This window comes from Rutilus rutilus (genome assembly GCF_951802725.1).
Source record: "Rutilus rutilus genome assembly, chromosome: 1".
Classification (NCBI taxonomy): domain Eukaryota; kingdom Metazoa; phylum Chordata; class Actinopteri; order Cypriniformes; family Leuciscidae; genus Rutilus; species Rutilus rutilus.
Window position 1 is genome coordinate 8,897,283 of NC_140209.1, and position 12,183 is coordinate 8,909,465.

The following is a 12,183-nucleotide window of genomic DNA, read 5'->3' on the forward strand; positions in this document are numbered from 1 at the left end:
GTCCAGAGAGGAAACTCAATCTGTTGTGTGAATGGATCAGGAACAAGCAGAGGCAGAGCGTACTGACACTGGGACAGTTTAGTGACCATCAGCTGCTTCAGGAGACCATCAGCACAGTGAAATATGGCCATCTGAACATCCATCGGGTGAATGAGTTCAGATTGACTGTTTCCTTTATTAGACAAATACATATCACCAAAAATATCAAACTCATCTTCACATGAATAACTGTATATTTGTTGTGTGTAATCCTGTTCATTAATCTGTTTAGTTTTAATATATCTTGCTCTGTAGTTCATCATCAGTAGTTGTTGTGTGAAAGTCTGAATCAGCTCCTCTTCAGCACAAGACTCATGTGACTGTAATGAATGTTTGGTTATCTGGAGAACATCTGAAGCTCTCAGTTTATTGTGAAGATGGAGTCTGTGAAATAGATGCTTGATTGTTTGTCTTCCACTTCTCTTCAGTTTTTCTTCAAAGTTTTGTTGTTGATCTTCTCTTATGTTTATTTCTTCTGATGAAAATGTTTCAGTGGAGAAAAACTCTCTTCTGTTTTCTTCCACCATCTTCTTAACGTTCTCCATCAAAGTGGACACTTGTGTGGTGGGACCAAAATATAGTTGTCGTCCTCCATCAATGACAGCTTGTGCTTCTTCATTGAGCTCTGCTGTCTGATGCTCTGAATTCTGCATTATGAGGATCATGATGTGTTTGTTGATTCTGGAGCCATCCATTTCTGCTTTATCTTCATTATTGAGTGCAGCTTCAGGAACTGTGAGGAGGAAAACATGAACTCCAGGATCACAGAGAGACACACAGCGCAGAGTCTGACGCATCACTTCCTCCTCTGAGAGCTGAACGAGAGCTGGAAGCTCCACCAGACTGACCAGACGCCCATGAAGCTCCTCGTCTGATCTTCTGATCAGCTCTGATATGGAGGATTTTAATGTGCCGTCACTTCCACACACAACCAGATTCAGCTTCTCTCCCTCTGAAACTGATCAAAGAAAAACAAGAGCTAGAATTCACACACATAATACACGTGCAGAATGTGTCATTTTGTGGTAATTCTCCTGCTTAGCATTTACAGTGCTAAATATTAAAAACTGATCATAGACACAGTTCATCAAATCTGTATACTGTATATAACTATATCATAATGCAGTTACTGTAAATCAGCTTAACGTACAGTTGGGGCGATCCAACTCTGGACTTCTTCTTTCCACTGAAAAACAAAAACACAGATTGTTAGTGGATCTATTACTGCATATTACAGGATTTAATGAATTAAATGATTCAGAATAAAGATATACAGTCTGAATCTAGAAATAATATCTACAATCTTTAAAGTCCCCCTGTGGTGTAAATCAAGCTTTTAATGTTGTCTATATGTCTGAACTTTAACTAAATACAATGAAACTTGTCACACAAGTACACATGATCATTTCATTCATTCCATTTCATGTAACTAAATAACCATTAATGTCAGATTTAGATTTGTCTGTGTTCATCACCTGTGCAGTCAGGGCTGGACATGTTGATATTCTGTTCTCTCCTCTGTTTCTCTAAGTCTTCAGCTGATCATCTTCTGTGACTCCTGACATCTGTCTGTTCATCGTCCTGCAAGACATTCTTCACAATATTTAAACTGTGTTCATGTCGTACAGAGCAGCTCATCTGCTGAGAGTCACAGGTTTGAACAAACACACTGATCAAACATTCAGCTTCATTTCACTGTTAGTCACTTTAAAGCTACAATATGTATTTTTTTTCGCCGTTAGGGGTTGCTAACTTCTTCATAACAATATCAAAGGCGTAGATTGATGATGCAGTGAATAAGCGGATTGGAACTTGTCGTCATGCCGATGGATCTAATAATGTTTATGGGAAATAATGTTTATGGATGAGTGAATACATTGATGTTTTTAACATGACTGTGGTGTGAAGCAGGGCACGATTGCTAATGTGAGACAGACATCAGCGCCACACGCGAGTCCTGCGGATATAAAGGAATGAGGACATTTCAGTTTACCAAACTAACTTACCCGCAAGTGCAGAATAATACTTACACAGGTCAGTTTATTAGACAAATTAAACTTGTGAGGTAACGCAGTGCTGTTTCTCTTGCTCTACACTATCAAAGTCTGCTTGCCATGGTCCATAATGTTTGAACGAAACAACAACAGCGTGAGCATGCCGCTAGACGTAACGCAGTTGTCCACATGTGTCGCCATGGTTACTATGGCAGTACGAGCGGAAACCAGGGATAACACGGATATTACGTCATTGACAAGTGACAAGTGAACCGGGACGGGCACTATTTAAAATTGTGAATTTCTCTGAATTTACATATTCTTGGAAACATTTAAGATAATGTAAGTACACAATTTGAAAGAAATATATAACACTGTGCAAGTGTTTTATATATATATATATATATATATATATATATATATATATATATTGATACAAAATTCCTACATATTGTACCTTTAAAAAAAAAAGCATCTGCTGATTTACTGATGTAAATAAGATGCTCTCTGCGACTTGGTACAATAAAAAAGTCCAAAATATAAAATCAGTTCAACAACATGATATAGATCTTTAATCTCTACACTTACAGTTTATGCAGTCATTTGACATTGTAAAATATCATTGTACATGTTACAACTTTCACACACCGATTTGCTTCTGATATAATGAAACTGAAACCCACATTACAGCACCTCATCAAGTTATTAATCACATTCACCAGTTTTGTTACATCTCACATTTACATTTCACATACCAATCACAAAAAGAGGATTTGGTTACACTTTATTTTAGTGTCATTGTTACAGAATAATTATATATTTAAGTACTGAGTAATATTATGCAACTACATGTACTTACTATAGTGTTAGGGTAGGGTTAGGATTTGGTTGAGGGTTAGTTGCATGTAATTATGCATAATTTACTGTAATTACTATGGTAAGTACATGCTACATATGTAACAATGACACTGTAAAATAAAGTGTTACCAAGGGTTTTTTATAAGGAAACGTGATACATGTGTCGAAGTTTCATTGAGTTTAGATGTTTCTTTCTTGCCAACATGAAAGCAGGAAGAGGTATTGGCTGGAGTCAGTCACATTACAGAAGTAAAAACCTGTTTTAATCTGGTCCGACAACAAGTGCAGGTTAAAGTTCAAGATACAGTTCCTATAGAATATGCTCTGTCGTGTCTGCTGGAAAGATTACAACACAAGCATCTGCTGTGTAATCACATCATTCTCTTTACTGAACTGAGCTCGATCCTCAATACACTGTATGTAGATCACCACTAGAGGGCATAGTTACTCCAAACACTATGATACCTGATAGTGCATTTATTACACTTTCCTCCCCACTAGATTTATCTTACTAAGAAACATAAAATATAAATCTATTAACCCCTTAACGCCTGAATTTATATAGCTGTATATATAAAAAAAAATTATGTGTGTTTTTGCCTTTAAGTGGATGGTAAATAATGTTGAGATTATCAATTTCACTTTTGCACACCAAATAAATAGAATTTTTGGTATGTTGCAAATTTGCAACAACGGGCATTTAGGGTAATGTTTTTTACAAAATGGTAACATTAATAAAACACATTTTCCCATCTCAGGTATGTAGATTTTATTCATGGCACAAAGTTGTTAGAACTTATAAACTTTAATTGACAAATTAATGAATCTTGACAACAGCAAGAAACAAAACACTCTCCTACTCCCTAACATTGACAGTAGTTTTTATACATTCCATGTTACACTCTATTTAACTCTTTCCTTGTTTCTCCAGTGCATACATAATATATTCTTATAGTGTTATATCCTAACATGCTATTTTTTGTAAAAAAAATAAATAATAATAATAAAAAAAATTGGGCTGAAACCATCTAAATATAGCATTATTATAATATGTAGCCATTAGCCAAATCCAGCCGTTATGGACCAATGTCGCAAATTTGCTACAAACAGAAATCTACAAAGTACGTAAAAAATATTCGTCACATGAAGTCTATATGAATAACATAGCTATAGAAGCAATCAATAAGCTAGTACATATTTTTATCTTAGCACAACTTTTTTTCATTTTGGGCAATTTCTCCACATTTGTGCCCTTGATATGCGGATTTTGCAAACCAAAATATTAGCTTCGGTGACCCGGATGTAGTTTCCACTCCGACCGCTCCTACGAGAAACCAGTGCGTGCAAAATGTTCCTAGGTATGTATTGAATGTGCACGAACAGGCATTGGGGGAAAACACACGCTATCTCGCCTGCAGTCTGAATGGAAGGGGTTTGTTGCAAATTTGCGACAGTGGGCGTTATTCTATAGTATTTACAGTTAACTTAACACAATGCTGCAAAATGCAAAATAACTACAGATCAAGCATTTGTGGAGGTTTCCTACATCTCTCAAGATACTCTGTGGTTCAGGTGACACTGGAATTGTCACATCTGGCCTGTCCTGTCTTTGACACCTGATGTTAACAAGCAGAATCACTGAAGGAGAAAACTGAAATTGGTATGTTACCATTATGGTGATCAGTGTTTGGTTTAGTTGGACAGTTGACCCATAAGTTATTTACTTTAGGTTTTGTTTGACTGTTGTATCTGAGTTATAACAGCCAGATGAACAAAGAGAAAAGGAGATCTGATGGTGTTGGTTGTGTTTTAACATAATCATTATTTCACAATAATTTAACCTGAATCACTGAACTCATATAGATCCCAATTTCTGAGTTAGATTTACTTTATTAATTATAGCAGCACTGTCCTTGAAAAGCATAATATTTTTAACTTTTACAATGAAATTCAAATAATTTCTTAAAAGTTGTTCACATCCAAAAAAACTGTTGTTATTTTGGATCTATTATCAATCTATAAGGTAAACTTAACTCAGAAATTCTGCTCTCCAATGAGTTCAATGATTCAGGCCAACTAATGATTATGTTAAAACACAACCAACACCATCAGACCACCTTTTCTCTTTGTTCATCTGGCTGTTATAACTGAATTACAGCAGCCAAACTAAATGTAAAGTTAAAAAAGTAAGGGTCAAAAGTCCAACTAAAGCAAACACTGATCACCATAACGGTGTCTTTACAAAGTTAGATTTTCTCCTTCAGTGATTCTGCTTGTTAACATCAGGTGTCTTCAATAATGGTCAATCATCACTCAATGAATTACTTAATTATCTCATTAACTTTAACTTTGCTTCAGTGTTACTTATAACACTCTGAGTGTGCACTCATATAAACACTGAGCAGTGTTCGTTTAACACTGGGGATTTTGCTGTCTATAGACATGTGCTAAGACTTCTTGTCCAACTTGGAAGTTTCTTGAGGGTCTGTCCTTCATGTTCACGAATTGTTTGTTTTCCACAACACGTCGAACATCGGGTTTGATGAGATCCAAGCGAGATCTTAAGTTCCTCTCAAGAAACATCATCGCTGGTGTTTGACCAGTCGTGGAGTGTGTTGCGTTTCTGTACATGAAAAGGAAGTTGTCTATTTTGTGTTGTAGTGAGATGTTGTCATTGTCCTTTGCTTTTATTGCTTTCTTGATAGTCTGTACAAACCTTTCTGCCAAGCCGTTAGTGGCAGAATAGTATGTTGCGGGAGTGATGTGTTTGACTCATGAATTTCTGAAACTCATCTGAGACGGACGGTCGTCTGTTATCCGTGCACATCTGTTCTGGCATCTGAATGTTGTCCTTAACACAGAAACAGTCTTTTCAGATGTGGTTGTCTTCATCTGAACAACTGGAGTCCTTGAATGGTCCAGCAACTAAGTGGATCAGCACCTGTATGGCTTTCTGATCAGTTCTTTAATATGACTTAACACACTGTAAAATACGTTTTCTTGTTGACTCAACTTTTGTAAATTTCAGTTATACGAACTGAAAATAAGTTGTCTGTGATACAAACAAACAAATAAAAACTTTAGTTGATTCAACTTGACATTATTTGTTTTCTGGAGAGGTGCAACTATTCTGTAACAAATATTTTGTAGTTGAGCCAATTCAACATTTTTTTTGTCTAGTTTGAAGTTTAAAAGTAGTTTGAAGTTTAAAGTAGTAGTAGATAGATAGATAGATAGATAGATAGATAGATAGATAGATAGATAGATAGATAGATAGATAGATGAGTTTATTCGTTTAAATGAGTCTCAATGGCTCACAGCAAAATGGCTGCCCACTGTTCCGGGTGTGTGTGTGACCATGTCTTTCTTAACGTGTGTGCACTAACTTGGATGGGTTAAACGCAGAACTTTCACTTCATTGTATAACAGGAAAAAAAAATGTATTTGCCAGAAAACCTGAAAGAGTGACCAGCTACAACTCCAGTCTGCCCTGCTGCCTTCATGATCACTGATCTGAGGACTACGTTGGCAAATCAACATCAAAAGTCATTTATTTGATAACCAACTGTTTTGCTTTACATTACCATCTCAGACCCCTTTAAAGCGAACTAAACCGAGATCATTTTGGGAGGTGATCTGGGACCGGTTCGCTTTCAGCTTCGGTTCGCTAAAAATGTCCATTGTGAACACAAATCAGTCCGGGCTCGCTTTATTATTCCATTTGAGAATAATGAGGTTTGGTCATCAGATGCCTCCGTAAATCGGCTGTTCATCATGGCTGCTTCTTCTGGCAGATCTAAACAAATCATTCGTTCACAAGGTGCACGTGTACGAATAATCAAATATTCGATCTGTAATTATTATAAAAAAAAAAAAAAAAAAAAAAAACCTATTCGAATTTTACTACGTTTTAATTGTGTCAAAAAAAATAAGTCTTTCTCATTAAACGTCATTTAAATAAACGAAAATTGGATTTTTATGAGCCCAAATATTCGAACACAATATTTTTGAGAAAAGCCCATAGCTACTTCCGAACTGTGTAAGAGAGATGTGCCTGCATGCCTTGCCCGTTTAAAATTCTTGGCCTTAAACATTTAGCATGCAGCATTCAGGAAATTATTATATATTTTTTTTTAATTATTATTTTTTTGGTGCCAATTACACTGAATAAGAGATAATACTTTTAAACTGGACAGTTTCTACACAAACACATTGTCAAACTAGTTAAATGTACTAGTTTTGTACATTTATACAGTTTAATGTATTTCTATAGTTAAATGTAATGAATTGAATGTGAATGGAGTGAATTGGTCAAGTCTGGTCTAAATTATGAAAATCAAACCTCTTTCATTTAATACATGTGTGTGCTTCTAGTAAACTTCACACACAACAACACAACCCTCCTCCACATGATGGCATCTGAATCAGAAGTCAAAGATCTCTTCTGGAATATTCATGGCCTGAAAGCAAGACTTCGCTGTGTTTCTACAAGAGACTGATATTGATGAGAAAGACTGGGATAAAATCACTAAGGCCTTTGGAAAGGAATATCACATGGAAAAACTGGAAGATGAGAAATTCAAAGGGCAACTGGATGATCAGAGGAGGACGATGTATTTAACCTGCTTCAGTTCAGACAGCAGAGGTGTTTCCATCCTTATTAATAAACCACACAGCCGTCTGGAATCATATAGTGATGGTGGAGATTATGCTTGGGTTCATGTTGAGATCGGCAGTGAGAAGTACACCTTTCTGAATGTGTATTACCATTCTAAAGGTGACCATCTAATCTGTGATCTCATGGTAAAGATGTTCAGCAGCTTCTTAACAAGTGAGTCAGAAGCTTTTAAATGCAGGCCTGTGATTGGTGGAGACTTTAACACAACACTTGATGGCCTGGATGTGAAGATGTTAACTTAGCGCAGTTGGGATACAGCGTGACAATCTGTGTTATTAACAGTAAGTAAAAATGACTTTTTCTTGCACATAAACACTGCACATGAATGTGTGCACACGATATGATCGCTCAACTGCAGTAGCTTAGTGAATTACACTGGCAATAAAGACATTCTCGTATCATCTCATGTAAGTTCACTTCGACTCATGTTTAAAAAGCTTAAACTTAACTTTTAAATACTTAATTGTATTTTGTATTGTATCTTATCTCATATATATATATATATATATATATATATATATATATATATATATATATATATATATATGTTTTAATTTAGTACTACCCATGAGATTTATTTCTTAAACTCATTCCCCCGTTTTCATTCTCTCCCACAGACATTATGGACGCATCAGCGCACCATGAACGCCTCCGAACCCCCGTCTCCAACTCTCCTCTGTTTCATAATGTCATTGTTCTGTGGACATTATACTGCTATAATAATAACACATCCTGAAAAAACATTCAGATCCATGTCACACACGCAGATTGGGGGTCATAAACACACAACCATAAACACACCGGACATACACATGGTCAAATGTCACAAACCACCTGCTGGTTGTAAAAAAAAAAAAACACATAAATGGTTATATCATGTCATAGGGTATCAAATCATAGGGTCATAAATAGGGCTGGGACGGTTACCGCATTACCGCAATACCGCAGTCACGTGATGCCTACCGCGGGTCTGAGCTCGTCACGTCATCACCGCAAAAAAATAAATAAATAAATAAGACCCTCATAGATCTGTCCCACACCTGCAGATGGAAGCAAGGTCCAGAATTTCTGCACCAATCTCCAGACCACTGGCCAATCCACCCTTCAGTGCCAGTAGAAGATTCAGAAGAACTTCGTAAATCCACATTCTGTGGTAATGTCACAATCAGTGATGCCTCTTTACCTGATGTAGAAAACTGCAAATCATGGGACGACCTCATCATGACCACATATCAGTCTCTGCATGGTTCGGCAGCACCCCCTATGTCTGAAGACTGAAACTGCTGTACTCTAGACATACACAGACTGTTTCCTAAGGAAGTGCATGCCCTTAAAGCCAATAAATCTGTGCATTCAAACAGTCGATTACACTCCCTTGCTTCCAACTTCACTCGAACCGCCTTCTGCACTGTACAATTTACAAATTTAAAATGTGTATAAATCCTATATGACTTTAATTTGACGAGCATATGACTCAATATAAGAACTTTAAATGATTTGTATATGAATATCAGTTATTTTCTACTAATACTATACACCATTGCATACGTTTGTCATGTAAAGACTTTTTACAGTATTCATATATAATGCAAACATCCCCTACAAGTTGCATGTGTGCTATGTAGCATGAAGGTGGCCATAATCGGTCTGATTTTGTATAGGACATGTATTGGCCTTGCATGAAACACAGAAGGTAATTCTGGCTGATTTAAGTAAGGAAGATATATGGTTGCTGCATATGAACCATGCAGGGTTTTTGTTTTCATATGGGTATATTCCCTGTGTTCTTCCTCTGTCTGATGTTGGATAGTGTTTCTCCATGTAATGTTGTGTTATATGATTAAAGTCTTCCTTCTACAGTGAGTACTTATATGCACCACCTGACATAACAACCTGGGGTCTCTTGCCTTAATAAAATAATTATTGACAAATGTAAAATTTAGACAATGATATGAAATTTAAAAAATCACTTAATTCACTGCATCAGTCCATTACCAGATATTTACAACGTTTAGAAGACTTATGATTGTAAACTTGCAACAAAAACAGTTGCACTGTTTATGAAAATTATTTACTTGCAATAATTATGTTTATATAAGACATTTCTCCAACAGGCTGGTGCCACAGGTCTACAGTATGCTGTTTTTTATAGTGTGGTTTCATGTAACTTGTAGTGTTTGGCCAGAGCTCTTCTCTGAGAGGCTTCCCATGAACACATTTTTTTTCTAGAACATTCCAATAATATTTTAGCCAGGGCCAAAGCCCCTGCTTTACCTATGTGTCAAACAGAAGGTTAATTGTGAGAGGGCTACACCTGGCAGTTTACTGACTGTATAGCAGTTTTACAACAATTGTGCTGTTTCACTTCAGAAAGTAGCTTATCGAGGTAAAGGCACAATAATTACATTTAGAATGATTGAAAATGCTTGTATTTCAGGTGAGTGTCGAGTAACAGTAAAAGCAGTTGTAAATAACACGCACCTGGCTCTGACTTCTACTTCCAACTTTTCCTCATTTAGGCTGAAGAAGGGTTTCTTTGGTGTTAAAGTGATGTTGAATGCCGGGAGAACTTGGGATCAAGGATAAATAGGGTTATTCAAACCATGCATGCCAGCAGCTGAATGTCTGCACCCATGAATGTGTATTTAAAATAGGTCATTTATGTCGAAGAAATGTGAAGAAATCTTTGAATTTGGAGCTTTCTAGACTGAGAAAAGCCAGAAAATGTATTTTTGGCTCATGTGGATGAAAGACAACAACTCCCAGAATGCACTTGCTTCGCTGCCCTAGGAGGCCACTCCCAAGCCACGCCTACCGGTAAGAGAGCGCAGTTGAAAACAACAAGGCTAGGCTACTAGCGAGTCTCCGTGACGAGTTTGCCAGGGATTTCGAGATCGGCCAAAATGTCCGGGATTCGGCTTTTGCGTTCTACAGTCGCCATTCATCATGTTTACTGTGGCGAGCAGGACGAGGCTGACGGCCGCGGGAGAACGGCAAGAGGCCGGTGGTGTCATCAATGACACCACTACAAGATTCTTAATACGAGTATTAGTAGACTGTTAGGGTAGTTAAAAACTTACTTACATCTGTTATGGAGCATCAAAATCAGATTGGCTCGGACAGGCTGAGCGCCTCTAGAAAGATATTCAGTTTGGGTCCAAGTCTCAGACTTGCTGGAACTAGCATGATGAACCTGACAGTATGTGTTTGTTTACACTGACCAGACTGGGAAGTTATGTACTTACTTTGGTGCCCAGTCAAGAGCTTGATTGCCACTGTAAACACAAACAAAATACCTACATGTATCATGTCGTTCCAAACCCATAAGACTCCCGTTCATCCTCAATGCCAAAACTATATTTTTAATGACACATCAGAGATTTCTGCTATCCACCCAAAACTTTGACGTTCATAAAAAACATTGTACAAGTAATCTATAGTATTTGAGCAGTTTAATCCAAGTCTTCAGAAGAGCAGATCATTTCATATATTACAAACAGATTTCATTTACACTGTAAAAGTTAAGCAAAAAAGTTGTTGTTTTTTTGAGTGTAAAAAAAACAAAACAGTTTTAGTCTTTCTACTTCACGTTTTAATTCAATGTGTTACGTGCTGTTGCGAAAAACAAGTGTTTACCTTTTTATGTATTTTGTTTTATTAATCATGGGCTTCTGTTGCTCTTCTGAACTACTGAAACTAGTTACTCAAGATTGTCCTCATCTGTCTTGTTATTTGATTAATAAGTGGAAAAAAAATACATACATAAATAAATCACAAATCAACCGTTAAAATTCAAGAAACCTTGTGATTGGATATCAACAGTACCCATAAAAGCGGTGGAATAAGCAGCCTCAAAATGAGAAGATGGCAACAGTGGGAAAGCTGAAATAAGAAACATCCCTCTTCCTTCTAAAGCAAAAAATATATATATTTTGAAAAAAAAAAAACTCAAACACTCTTGGCCTCTGAATGGTGAGGAGACCACATAGAAAGCTGTAGTGCTGTCAAGATTCGAGTAGTTGAGTTTTCATCAAATCAATTTACGATCCATGATGATTAACCGAAAAAAACCCAGAAGTGCTGCGTCCCACAGACCAGAATCTATGAATCGCATGACATATATATTGACCATCACACTCACACACACATCAGATGGACTTTGTTTTCAGTTTGCACCATTTGTCATTTACATTTATATAGTGCTTTTAACAATATAGACTATTTCAAATGAGCTTTACAGTGATAATAGGACATTTTACAGAGATTGTTTTGGCTTTACAGCAGCTCTAGAATAAAGTTATTCTCCAGCTAAAGTTATTACCTTTTTTGTTATTACCTTGTTACCTAAATGACCTTGTTTGCCTCTTGTATTTACAGTAAGTTCCTGTGTTTCAGTTCTTAGTTTCGTCTAAGAATATGTGTGGTTGTGCTTAACCTGTTTGGATCTATGTTTGCCTTTTGTATTATATATTAAATATGTTTATTTGATGACTTTCAAATTACTATCATTTGATGACTATAAGATGACTTTCATCTTCATCGTCGTGTGCCTATCTACAACTGCTAGTTTTGACAATGAAATTTGAAATCATAATATGTAATGGTACTATTATG